This window comes from Sminthopsis crassicaudata, chromosome 1 (genome assembly GCF_048593235.1).
Source record: "Sminthopsis crassicaudata isolate SCR6 chromosome 1, ASM4859323v1, whole genome shotgun sequence".
In the NCBI taxonomy this organism is placed as follows: Eukaryota; Metazoa; Chordata; class Mammalia; order Dasyuromorphia; family Dasyuridae; genus Sminthopsis; species Sminthopsis crassicaudata.
The window spans coordinates 444,539,923-444,553,752 of record NC_133617.1 but is presented as its reverse complement, the minus strand read 5'-3'; the positions used below and the strand labels follow the sequence as shown (position 1 = coordinate 444,553,752).

Here is a 13,830-nt window from a genome sequence, read left to right as displayed (position 1 = left end):
ATACTTTTTAACCATTATTATACATATACATCAAGCAAGTCTTAGCAGAAAGATCCCATATATAACAAAATATTAATTTCATTATTATATTGTGATATGTGAATGCATTTCAAACAAGCTATATTGAACCTATGAATTATACATATGTTTGCATGGAGATCATAGTTTTAAGAGTTATAAGAGATTAATTACATATGATTTTGGTTTTTAATTTACCAAAATATATATAATCTTTTTTCAGGTAGGAAGGGGGCAACTTAAAATAATCCCCAATCCATAAGAAATGTTAAATAAGAATTTTGAGAAGCATAAGAAATGACACAATTTAAAAATAAGCAGAACAAGGAAATTAATATAAACTGTGTATACCCTTTGACCCAGCCCTGCCATTACTGGATCTGTATCCCAAGGAAATCATAAAAGAGAGAAAAGGACCCACACGTGCAAAAACGTTTATAGCAGCTGTTTTTGTGGTAGTAAGGAATTGAAAAACAAGTGGATGCCCATCAACTGGGGAATGGCTAAACAAGTTGTGTTATATGAAGGTAATGGAATATTATTGTTCTATTAAAAATTATGAACAAGCTGATTATAGAAAGGCCTGGAAAGATTTACATGAACTGATTCTGAGCAAGAAATAAGAATATATTGTACACCAGCAAAACAACTGTTTGGACAAGAATACATATGTTGTACTTAATTTATACTTTAACATATTTAACATGTATTGGTCAACCTACCATCTGGGGGGGGGGGAAGGAGGGGAAAAATTGGAACAAAAGTTTGGCAATTGTCAATGCTGTAAAATTACCCATGCATATATCTGGTAAATAAAAACTATTTAAAAAAAGAAAAAAGGAATACATTGTACACAATAACAGCAATATGTGATAATCAACTATGAAAGGCTTGGTTTTTCTCAATAGTTCAATGATTCAAAGCAATCCCAATTGACTCCGAATAGTTCTCTGAACTGAGTCCTAGAGGACCCCAAGATCCTTTCAGGGAACCATGAAGTTAAAATAGTTTTAAATAATAATATTTAGATATTTTCATTTATAATATAGTATATATTGACAGATACAACCCACATAAACAAAACTTTTGGGAAGAGAGCCTTGATAATTTTGTGAGTATAAAGAGGTTTTGAAACAAACAAAAAAAAAAAAAATTGCTAATCTAGAACAATTTGGTTATTTATTTAAATATTGATTTGTGTAACCAAAGTGGGATTAAATGCAGCTGGGGGTAGGTAAGGTTGAAAAGAGAAGGGGATGGATGGTAATACATATAGAAGTTAGGAAAGTTTTTTATCTATATAAATATTAGCAGAGTATATATAATGGATATGTATGTAAGTTGTTGTTCTGTCATGTCCAATTTTGTATAGTCATATAAGATATTAGAATGATTTATCATTTTCTTCTCCAGTGAATTAAGGCAAATAGAGGTTAAATGATTTGTCCAAAATCACAGAATTAGTGAATGTCTGAGGCTGGATTTCAATTCAGGTCTTCCTGACTCCAGGCCCAGAACTCTATCTACTGAACCATTTAGCTGATACCCACAATCCCTCCTCTGTCTCTGTCTCTCTCTCCTTCACATTAGCAGATATGTGTATATATTTACATATATACATATCTATATCTGCCAGTGTTACATATTTGTGTGTGTGTATATATATATATATATAAACACATATGGAATATAACATATATATATTGAGGGAAAGAGAGAGAGAGGTATAGCTAATTGTGGTCATGTATTGTATTAAAGGATTGATATTTTCAAGAGAACCTCTATGAAAATAATTACAAACATTGATTGCTGAGTATGAAGAGATAAAGAAATTATAATAGGAACTTGATTACATCCTATAAATCAACATGTGCTTTTAATACTTGTGATTTCCACACAAATATAAGAAAAGGTGGGTAGGGAGAAACAGAGAAAAACAGTTCATGAAGACAGAATAAAAAAAATCTGGAAACATAGATTATAGTGAAATCTCATTCTTTTAACCATGAATACTTCCTCTGGGGGAAAAATGTTTTCATATTCTAGATGATGAAAACCAAATAGGTTAAGGATAGGAACTGGAAAAATGATTTCCTTAGTATGGGGAACTTTCAGATAAGGAATCTTTTACCAATACAATTCAACTTTTTTATCTGTAACACATAGTCTTAGAGAGTTGACTATAATCCTGACATGTTAAGTGATATGGTCAGTATTACAGGCCAGTATGTGTCAGGGTAGGACTTAAACCTCAGTCTTCCTACATATATAGGGACTGCTTTGCCTACAAGCTTCCACTGTATTACAAGTACCCTCTCTGGGAGAAGAACAAAAGAGAACAAGTATTTATTAAGTACCTATGCTAAACTGTTGAGAAGAGCCAAGTTCATCACAGTTAATACTAAGGGTTTCACAAATATTATGATCTTAACAACAACCCTGGCAAGTAGATGTAATAGCATTTACAGTTAAGGAAACTGAGGCAGATTGACTTGCTCAGGGTGGAGCTGTTATTAAGCATCTGAAGGGGATTTAAATCCAGGTCTTTCTAACTTCAGGCCCAAAGTTCTAGCCATTGTGCCGCTCTATGGGAAATGATAACTTGTCTGAACTCATTATTTTACCCAATTATATGCCAATACATTTAACAAATTAAGAGAAATGGAAAAAATATTTACATAAATATAAACTGCCTGGATTAAGAGAAAAGGAAACAGAACTATTTTAGAAAAAGAAATCAAACAACAATAATTGAGGTTCCTAAGAAAAAAGCTCCAGGACCAGAAGGACTCACAAGTGAATTACAAACATTTAAAGATTAAAGATAATAGGTGAAGAAGAGATCCTATCAAACTCCTTTTATGAAATAAATATGATACTGATGCCTAAATCAGAAAGGATAAAAACAGAGAAAGATAAATTATAGACCAATTTCATTAAAGAACATAGTGCAAAAATCCTAAATAAAATACTAGCTAAAGAATCACAACAATGTATCACAAACATTATACATTATGATCAAGTGAGAATCATACCAGAAATGCAGGGATGGTTTAATATAAGGAAAGCTATTAATATAATTAACATAATCAATAATAAAAGTATTTTGAAAATCATATGAATGATGAGTTCAGGATAGCAATTCCTACTTCCAAATGACATGTTTGGGGTTTTAGCACTAAATATTGTGATTGAGGCATCAAATATTGGGATTTGGTCATGTGAAGAATTCACAATGCCCATTTTCTTTGGCAAAAGATAGATTTATTTAGAAGAAATTACAAAATGAAGAGATACAATAGACATCAGGAATGGGAAATATGAAATAGAGTTAGGAGAGCATATAGTTATAGCAAGGAAAGAGATTTTAACAAGTAGCAATAGAAAAGACAAGTTCCTTAGTGGAACTCACAATTAGCTAGGAGACTCCATGAGATGGAAGCCGTGCCCTTACTATGTAGCTAGTAAGCTAAATCCATATAGGGATTATGTACCCTAAAAGTTAGTCAGATATAAGGCGGGAAACAAGGAGAAAAAAAGACATCATGAGGCATAGGGAAGGGATGAGGAGAAAGACACCACATGGAGGTCTATAACTCCAAAAAGGATTCAGCAAAAATGGCATGGACCATAAACAGATTTATAGGGGAAATCTAACCTCGAGGGTTTGACATCTCTTGGATTCTGACTGGACAGAACAAGATGGATTTATCCACAACTTGTAAGGTTAAAATGATCCCCATCAGTGTTGTTCCCTGTTTATCTCAGGGAGTAATTTTATCAGTACTTCAGGCTCTTTCTGACAAACCCATCTAGCAATCTAGGATCTCATCATGATTACATCAATTGATGGAGAAAAAAACCTTTTGATAAAGTACAATCAATTGATGAGCAGGCAGATTTCAGAAAATCCTAGAAAGACTTAGATAAGCTGATACAGAACGAAGTGAGCAGAACCAGGAGAACACTGTACACAGAAACAGCAACTGTGTGATGACCAACAACAATAGACTCTTCTGATACAGCTATCCAAGACAATTCCAAGGGACTTGGGACAGAAAATCCTGGGCATATCCAAAGAAAGAATTATGGAATCTGAATGCAAATTGAAGCATACTATTTTCACTTTTCTGACTTTTTTTTTTCCTTTCTCTTCTTTTCCCCTTTTGTTCTGAGTCTTCTTTCACAATATTACCAATAGAGAAATATGTTTAACATGATTATGCATGCATAACCTATATCAGATTGCTATCAAGGGGAAGGGGAAGTAAAAAGAAGGGAGGAAAATTTGAAACTTAAAATCTTACAAAGGTCAATATTGAAAACTATCTTTACACATAATAGGAAAAAATAACATACTATTAAGTAAAAAATATATGTATAAATCACATTAACAAAAAAAAATGTCTAATCTAATTCCTTTGTTGTGCCTACAGACAGTTACAAAGACACAAATATAATTTGTGTGCACACAAGAGTACAGCAAATCCTAAGCAAAGAAGAAAGATTAAAGGAAACCCCAACATTTGGTACCTACCACCATCTGATATCTACATCAACCATATCATTTAGCATAGTTTATAAATTAAGGAGACCAAATGCTATCAAAATAACATTTGTTTTGTGTGACTTTTTTCCCTTCTGTTTCCCTTTTATTATGGCAGATCTACACACAGTCAGGAAACCTTTAGTAATCAGTACTCTTCCCTTTTGTTCAAAAACAGACACACCCAATACAGGCACACAAAGACTGGAGGGAATTCAAAGGCTAGTTGACTTTCCAGTTGCTAAATTTAACAATGCTCAGCTCTATAAGATGGTGGTGATCTTCTTGTCCAAGGAGCAATCTCAATCACACAAACAGTATTAAAAAAGAGTGCAAAATAAGTTGTTGTTCTTTGTTTTTTTTTTCCCCCCAGGATTTTACTTATGAAGTACAATGCTCATATCTTATAAAAGACTGTTTTATTTCTTCCAAAACAGAGTAACAAACCTTATCCACTGGCTGAACAGCAAATGATTTTGGTGTGATTTGTTTCCCTCCTCCCTTCACTCATTTAATATGAGCCTTTTAATGAACTTCAACTTCTTTTTCCTGCTCCTTAACCCTTCTTCCTCCTCTCAATTTAGTTCCTGCTTGTGACAGCACAATGTGTCCACTGAGATTAATTTCATATCAATAAGCTTTCAGCATTCTTCAGACCAGAGTATTCTGTGTCTTGATACCATTTTGTTGACCTTCTCCAGGAACCAAAAAATATTTCCTAAGTAGATGCTATTTACAGAATGCTGTAATAAAATTTCTTTATTCACTTGAATGAGGATTTGTTTTCTAAGACTTTATTCAACAAAAAATTACAAAAGTCATAGAGATATGAAACCTGATATAAAATTTGATAAAATTAATATGAAGAATCACTAGATATTAGCATTATATAATATTTCTTATATACCTTTTTTTTTAAATGAGTATATATGAAATTCCAGAAAGCCACTAATCCTAGAATACCTGAATGAGTTAAACCTGGTATCAAGTCACATGATAAATATGTGACTATGAACAATTCCCATAACTTCTCACCCTCTTAAAATTACAGATGAGCTATTTATCTGGATCTCTGAAAGTTTTCACATTAGGAATTAACTTTGCCAAAGAAGCAAAATCAATTAAATGCCAAGATAATGATATTTTAAAAATACCACCTTTGAGGCAGCTATTGGTTCTTCCTACAGATTTAGGATAAAGCACTTGCTTTTCTAGTCCATGTAACTTTTTTTTTTGGGGGGGGGGCGGGGGGGTAACAGGCTGAATATCACTTACTTTTCAGGAATACTGTCAGATCCTTTAAATTCTGTGCAGTTATTTCATGCCTTCAGTTATTTGTCACTAGAAGATCAAAAGTGGATGAAGGTCAACAGGAAGAAGTCTTCCACACTCGTTTTACCTTATTTACTGTTAGTCTTTTATGCCATATTCTGATACTACATTAATAATGTGGTCGGGGATTATAATAATAATAATAATGTATATATATGTATATATTTCCATACATCATTAGAAAGATAAGTTTACTTTCCCTAAAAAAACACATGGGAATTTAGCAGAAAATGTTTTTTTTTTTTTCCCTTGGTAATTTACATAAGATTGCTTAGCAATACTTGCAAAAAACAACAACATAATTGATATATGAACCAAGCCCTACTACTACCTAACAGAGTCTCTTTAAAGATGTATACAGATTTCCTTTATCAAATTAAATGTTTAAGAAGTATGATTCAGTTCCTGGGAGGCTACAAGGGAGTACAATTAAGATATAATTTTCAACATTTTACCAGCAATATTTCTAGGCCTGTTCAACTTATTCAAAAGTACTTTATTTAAATAAAAGTAGTTACCTTTTTGTCCTGTGGGAAACAAAGTGAGTGAAAAGGGGAAACTGAGGACTTCTCAGAATAATAACCTTGGGTAGTTCAAATTCAGCACTAAAGCTCTGTTTAATTATTAGGCTCTGGGAGAAGACCAAAGACTTGCTCTTCCAGCAGAACATTTGAGATAACCCTCTTGACCCCTTGCTTAAATGCTTCTCATAGAGATAAACTTGACTAAATATTTAATGGCCTGGAGATATCTGAGAAATCTCCAACCTAGCCATTCCTCTCTGATTAATTTAGGAATGCCTGAAACAGACCCCCTTGATTACTGGCTTAAGTAATTTAGAAACCTTCAACCCCTCTTGCTTAATTGATTACTTACCTTTGAAGCAAAACGGACCCCTTTTCTTAATAACATTTTGAAACATTTATTGCTTAATCAAGGAATAAGGATCAAGTTGGCCAATGATTTTTAAAAAGATTAACAGGAGATGGGTAGGTGAAGGGGGTTTCTGTAAGCCTTGGCTATATAACTGTACTCCTTACTTCTGTAAAATTGGCTTTCCTGCTCCAGACTTTCTGGTAAGGGATTGTCCTGCTTCTGGCAAGAATTGAAATAAAGAAACTTTCTGTTTGTACCTAGAGATGCCTTTGAGCAGTCAATTTGAGTTAGGGTTTTTGCATCCCACACAAAGGCAAACAAATACACAGACATGAGTGCAAGTAGCTGAAGTTAAGATCTCTCATAACCATGGACTAAAATAGATCAAGCCTATAGGCCTAAATTTTGGTTTCTTGAAAATCATGTGATAGGGGAGGGAAAGAAAGATTTATAACCTGTCAACATTCCAGTTCCTAATCAGGGAACACAACCTATGTAGCCAATCAGAATGTATATGGGGGTATTGGGGGTGAGTCTGGGTTTTTTTCCTTGGAGTACTTTGTATAAAAGTTGCAAGTGGGCACTAGGGGAGGCTCTCTCCTGGCTCCAAAAATATACCTTTTGCTCGGAATCTGGATGACCGCCCGGCCCTCATAAAATTCTAATAAAGCTTTTGTTCTAAACCTTGAGATGCCCCTTAAGAGTTTAATTTTGGATAAAATTGTCTCACACAGACATAATGCTGCTAAGAAAATAAATGGATGTTTCTTGAAACCTACTAAACCATACTGATTATTAGAAGAAAATTAAAATGGTGTTTGAGAGGCTACCTGTTGGTAGCAGTAACAAACCAGATATAAAAAGTACTATCCAATGATCATTATATTAATGTTAAATCTCCACATCTGATAAAAAACAGCCTCCCTTCACCTTCTCTCCCCTTTTCTTTCCTTTCCATTTATCCTTAAAATGTGTTAGGCCACTTCCTGAAAGAATATCTTGAAATGAAAATTTTTGTTTAGTGTTCAAATAGTTATTCAGAATTATAGTTTCACTTGCTAAAGACAAGATTTTAAAAAGCATATCAAAAATATTTGTTTGGCGTTTTGTAAATATTTGGTGGTCATTTTAGGATTATAGTTACAAGATAAGCAAATAGGAAGGTTAAAAAAGCTGATGAGCAACAAAAATATATTTTTCCATGAAAGGGAAAGAGCAAAATGAAATAAGCTAAGATTCATTTCATGATTTTTTTTTCCTGCCATATAATTGTGTGGGAAAAGGTGAAGAAGTTACAAATCAAGCACATATTGATCAGAGACTGTTAGCTAAATTAATTGAAGCCTTAAGGCCTTAGTTTCTGCTTCTCCAGAGTCACGAGACTTTAGAGAAAGCCTGAACTACATTCTATTGCCCAAAGAAGGGATTAAAAAAGTACACATGGCCAAAGAAGCTATACATCACTTTATCTACTGCATTCCACTGACCAAATAGGGGAACAGAGACTTATGTAACCAATCACAACATATAGAGGGTGGGATTTGGGGGGCTCTTTGTTTGAAATGTATAAAAACTATGACCACTCTCAAAGGAGTGGCCCTCCTACTGTGAGTTTCGGCTCGCAGAATGGAATGGTCCACTTCTCAAGATTGTAATAAATATTCTGCTTTTTATGAGTGATCTCTGAGTAGTCAATTTGGGTAGGTGTCTTCATCCCAAACATAATTCTCTTTAGTACAGAAGGAGTACATAATCTCAACTAAACTTTTAAGTAAACAAGAAAAATGTCTTGACCAGTTTGTAATCTAAAAGACCTTAATGTAAGTGAAGTGTATTTGGATATCTTACAAAGGCTATTTTATTTGGGGATGTTCTAAAACTTATTTAAATTAATTCAATTTAAGAACGGAACAATCAAGAAATATTGGAAAATTCAAACTACATAGATTCCTTAATGTTGAAGCCCTGTAGTAAATTTCTTCAAAATGGAAAATAAGCTATAAACCTGAGGTTTTGTTTTGGCTTCATCAAGGCAGGAAAGATAGAAATCTCAAGTACCAACTTAGGGTCAGCTTCCATTCTCTTATTTAATTATTCTCTTCTAATTTATATTTAATCCATTCCTCATTTCCATTCTTTAAACAAATACTTAAATATATATTACAGAGAAAAAGGTGGAACCAAGATGGTAGAGTAGAGGATTAAGGTCCACAACGAAGCTCTCCCAATATTCTTCTCTAAAAAACTTTAAAATATTGCCCTGAATTGAATTCTGTAGCAGCAAAGTCAACAAAATTCAAAACTAGAGGCATTTTTCCAGCCAAAGATGAATTAGGGGGTCAAAAAGAGAGATCTCTGACCCGGAGGTGGAGACTAGCCTTGAGCTCATGCAGCAGCAGCATACAGCCTTGGAGATAGCTGTAACAGAAGCAAGGGCAGCTCAACTTTAGGACTTCTTAGCCCAAAGGCAGTGTGCAAATTATACAACTGTTTATAAAGAGATTACAAGAAACCCCGGTATTAGTATAGAGTACAGGAACTGGAACTGTGTGGTAAAGCCTTTACCTATAAGCCTTTACTCCCCTGAGACCACAAGTATTCTTCTCCACTCTATCCCAGCAAGTAGCTCTTATATTCATAAGGGAGAAGGGTAGAGAGGAACACTTGGAGTTCAAGGGAGCAAGGACCCTTGTCACAGTTCCAAGACAGAGAAGAGTCCTAAGAGCTACAAAGAAGTAGAGGACTTTGCCAAGGAAGAACCAAATCATAGTCTAGGAGAGCAGTGACAGTTCTCTGGACTTAACACTTGGAAACCCTGAAAACTTTCAAACTGACTGAAAATATTAGGGGGAGAAAAAAGCCTGAAAACTTGGATCAGTACTCCAGCCCAAGGTGAGCAGATCCTAATTTTAACATAAAGTTCAAAGAAATGGGCTGGGAAAAATAAGCAACACAAAATAACAAAAAGAGAATTTGACCAAAGAAAGCTATTATGGTGAAAAGGAAGAAAAGACAAATTCAAGAAAATAATAATATGAAAACAGTTATAAGGTCTGAAAGAAAAAATGTAAACTGGAAATAAGCCCAATTCCTGGAAAAGCTTAAAAAAAAAAGATCAAAACAATGTTTAAAAATTAAATGAGTGATAAAGAAAAAATTAAGAAGATTCTCATTCATAATTGATATATTGCTTGCCTTCTCAGTAACTGAGGGAGTGAGTAGAGCAAAGAAGGGCATTTGAAACAAATTATTTTAAATAAATGTTAAAAAAAATACTAATGTAGAGATCAAAAAGAGAAAAATAAGAATAACAGGACAACCTGAAAGCAACAATCAAAACAAAAAGCTTCTAATAATTAAGGAAAGTTGTCCTAAAGCATTAGAACAAGGGGGAAAGTAGAAATAGAAAAAATTCATCTATAACCCCTGAAAGAGATTCTACAAAGAAAACCTACAGGAATATCATAGTCAAATTCTAAAACCTCCATGTCAAGAAAAAAATGTTTTGAGCAACAATAAAATAAAATTCATATATAACAAAGCCACAATACACAAGACCTAGCAGCAGCTACAACAAAAGATCATATTCCATTATATATGGAAGAGCAAAAAAAATGGGGTTGCAGTCAAAAGAATCATGATACCGAACAACAACAAAATGGGCATTCAATGAACTGCTAGATTTTCAGGATGTTTTTAAAAATATAACTTTTTATTATAACTTAATTATAAAATTTGACATGCAGCTAAGAAAAATAAAAAGTAAACTCAATCCTCTGTGACTTTTCCTTCTCTTTCATACAACTTATCCAGTGCATTGCCATGTCATTTTGATTCTATATCGACTAAACAGCTAATAGCTTTTCTCTTCTCTCCACTCTTGCAGTCATCACCCCAATTTGGACTTTCATTATTTCTTATTTGGACTACATATTCAAGTTTTCCCCTCTCTAATCCAACTAGACCATAGCTGCCAAAATGATATCTTAAACATAGATCTAACCCCTCCCCACAAAACACCAATGGCTCAGGATAAAATACAAATATCTCTATTAAACATTTAAAGTACTTAACATTTGAGTGACAGACTTCTACTCCAGACTTATTACACATGACTTCCCTTCATATACTTTCTATTTTAAGGCAAACTAGCAGTTATTCATATACAACAATCTATTTCCTGCCATCCTGCCTTTGCATAGGAAACTCCTAGAATGTCTTCCTTCTTCATTAAATCTTAGAATTATTATCTCCCTTGAAAGCTCAGTTCAAGTAATTGAAGCCTTCCCATGCTCCCTACCCCAGCTTTCAATGCTGCCCAAAAATAATTATGTATTTATTGAATATCTTCTGTTTTTATCTACATATGTACATGCTGCTTCTCATAAGAGGATATTAATTCCTTGAGGTAAGAAATTGTTTGACTTGTGTCTTTGTAAGCTCCAAAATATTCTTAGCATGGTGGTGACAAAGAGTAGAAGCAGAATCAATGCTTATTGACTACTAATTGATTAAAAGCAGTATTTCCTCATAGAAAGTGATAGTCCAGATTACATGTGCTTATTCAGATCCGACATACTATGACACTAATTACCAATTAGTATTAAAGTGAGTATTAAATAGGGGTCAGGTCTCTATTATTAGTTCAACTACTTTGGGCTTGGATATATAAGATATTTGCATAATATGAGAGTTGGAACAAATCTTGGAAATTAAGTAACAAGAGGGACAGCGAGATGGTGCAGTGGATAGGGCACCAGCCCTAAAGTCAGAAGGACAGGAGTTCAAATCTGACCTAGGCACTTAACACTTCCTAACTGTGTGACCCTGGGCAAGTCACTGAACCCCAATTGCCTCAGCAAAAAAAAAAAAAAAAAGAAGAAATTAAGTACAAACCTCATTTTCCATCTTCCAAAGGATGGAAAATTTAGACATTAACAAACGTACTGGTTTTCTGCATGAGAAGATTTTAATGGACACTAAAAAAAAAAGTTAAGAAAAAGAGTTTTTTAAAAACTCATTTTGATTTCCTGTATGTTTTCCTTGATTTTCTGTATGTATTTTCCTATTTTTGTAAGTTCATTAATTTTATTTTACAGGCCAAATAGGAAAGATCCTTTTGAAAAGTGTTTTATATTAACTGATCCAAAAAGTTTTTCCTTATACTTTGAAAATTTCTCAAATCCCTTAAGAGCAAAGTAATTGTTGCTTTTTTTTCATATATTAGTGATGAGGGATGAGACACCCTAACAGCATTTGGGGGTCAGTGAGCCAATGTTGCAAGTTTTATGAAAGAATTCGAAGTCCTAGTCTCCAAGGTTTGGCAAAAGAGGGTTTATTGACACTAAGGGGTTCTCAGCCCCATAGGATCTTGAGTAGGAAGATAGCAGAGAATTGAGAGACAGATTTTAATTTTATTTAGTCTTCCATAACCTGGGGTTAGGGATCGATCTCTGGATGAATTAAGAGTGGAGGTTGATGGTCTAGAGAGTAATTTCCAGATGAATTATGGGTAGAGATTATTTTAGGAGAGGCTAGAAACTAAAGAGTAATCTTCAGGTGAATTAAGGTAGGGAGGGGGGAAGGGGAAGGAGATTGATGAGCCAGAACCAGAAAATTCAGGATTTTCTCACCAGGTCCTCTACAAAGATCAGAGGACCAAAGAATTAGAATGCAGGTAACTATTCTAGCTGACCTATCAGTACTGTCTGCTTTGGCAGGCTTGGATGATCAATAGCAGAGATACTATACACAATCTTTTCCTGTGACAAAATATTTTGACCAGAACACTTCAGTCCACATTGTTTTACAGGTTCAAACAAGAAAACCAAAGAGCCAGCAAAAGGATGCTGGCATTTACACACAGTGTTGAGAAAGTTAAGTGACTTCTGGAAATGTTAGTCACATTTTAGAGAAGGTAGAATTTCAAAGTCCTCGCTCAACTAGTTTGGTTATAATAAAACACTCAGAAGAAAATTATTTCTGATTTTTAGCTCTTTTTTCCAATCAGAATAATCTAATCTGATTTGGTAACTTCATTAAGACTGGTCAGTACAGAGCTGAGCATTAAAAGAAGGGTAAATCAGTAGAAGAAATGTAGTGACAATACTGGTCCTTAACAGCATGCAGGGATTTTTCAGACAAATGACTTGCTCCATTCAGGACTTCTAAGACACCAAATGCATAATCAAGTAACTTACCTACATTTTTTCCCTCTCTCTTTTAAAATTAGCAACACCAAGCATTAATTTGAACCTATGTTCCCCTCCCTACATTAAATTGCTAAGCATAATGAGAGTTCCTGGTTCTGAAGAGCTACAATTAATACTGATGATAACAATAACAATTTATACTGATAATAAAGCTATGTTGTAAAGTTTTGTGATATAGACTGAAAATTATCACAGGAATTCAAAGGAAAAGGATCACAGATGACCAACTGGAAGTGACCCTTAAAAGCAATCTAATCCAACCCCTTCATTTTAAACATGAAATAATTTTGGCTGAGACAAATGAAGACACCACTGTGTGGCTCAGAATAGTGAGTGATCACCATTTAATAAAAAAAAAGGCCTGAAAATAAGGAAGCATAAGGAAAGTTTATCATATGTTCTTGTGAGAAGCAGGCATCCCTTCAGTTGAATGTGCAACTGAAAGGAAGAGGCATCTTTGGGATAGGTTTGATACTTTAAACAGTCCCTAATGCAAATACTCCTCCCACCACTGACCCTCATCCTCATTGGCTGAGGTCTTACATTCTAAATGTGGGCACTACCCAGGAAATTGAACTTTGGCCATAAGTACATAGCTGCCTATATTTGATAGAGATAGGAAGAAAATGATGTCATGGGAGAACAGTAGGAAAGGGACTTAAGTATGCCTTTTAATCAAAGCCCAAGGACCTTCAGGCCTACTCCAATTTTGGGGTAGATGAAGCCTTACTCGATTTTCACAACTGTCTTGAGAGATCTCACTCCATCTCATTCACCACAAATACATAAAACAGAAATGCCATACCAGAGATATGCCATGCTGCACGAGAGTTAGACTTAAATGCT

At 34.2% G+C, this 13,830-nt stretch overlaps 1 protein-coding gene across 2 annotated transcripts in view; it reads right to left on the bottom strand.

Annotated features, from left to right (window-relative positions):
• MCC (MCC regulator of WNT signaling pathway) overlaps window positions 1–13,830 on the bottom strand; it is a 242,071-nt gene that overhangs the window by 153,629 nt on the left and 74,612 nt on the right. The window contains exon 2 of one of the 2 annotated variants that reach the window (XM_074280684.1): window positions 5,840–5,905. The exons of the other annotated variant lie outside the window; for it this stretch is intronic. The gene's annotated coding sequence lies outside the window, so the exon portion shown is untranslated. The remainder of the gene's footprint in view (window positions 1–5,839; window positions 5,906–13,830) is intronic. 2 annotated transcript variants of the gene reach the window in all.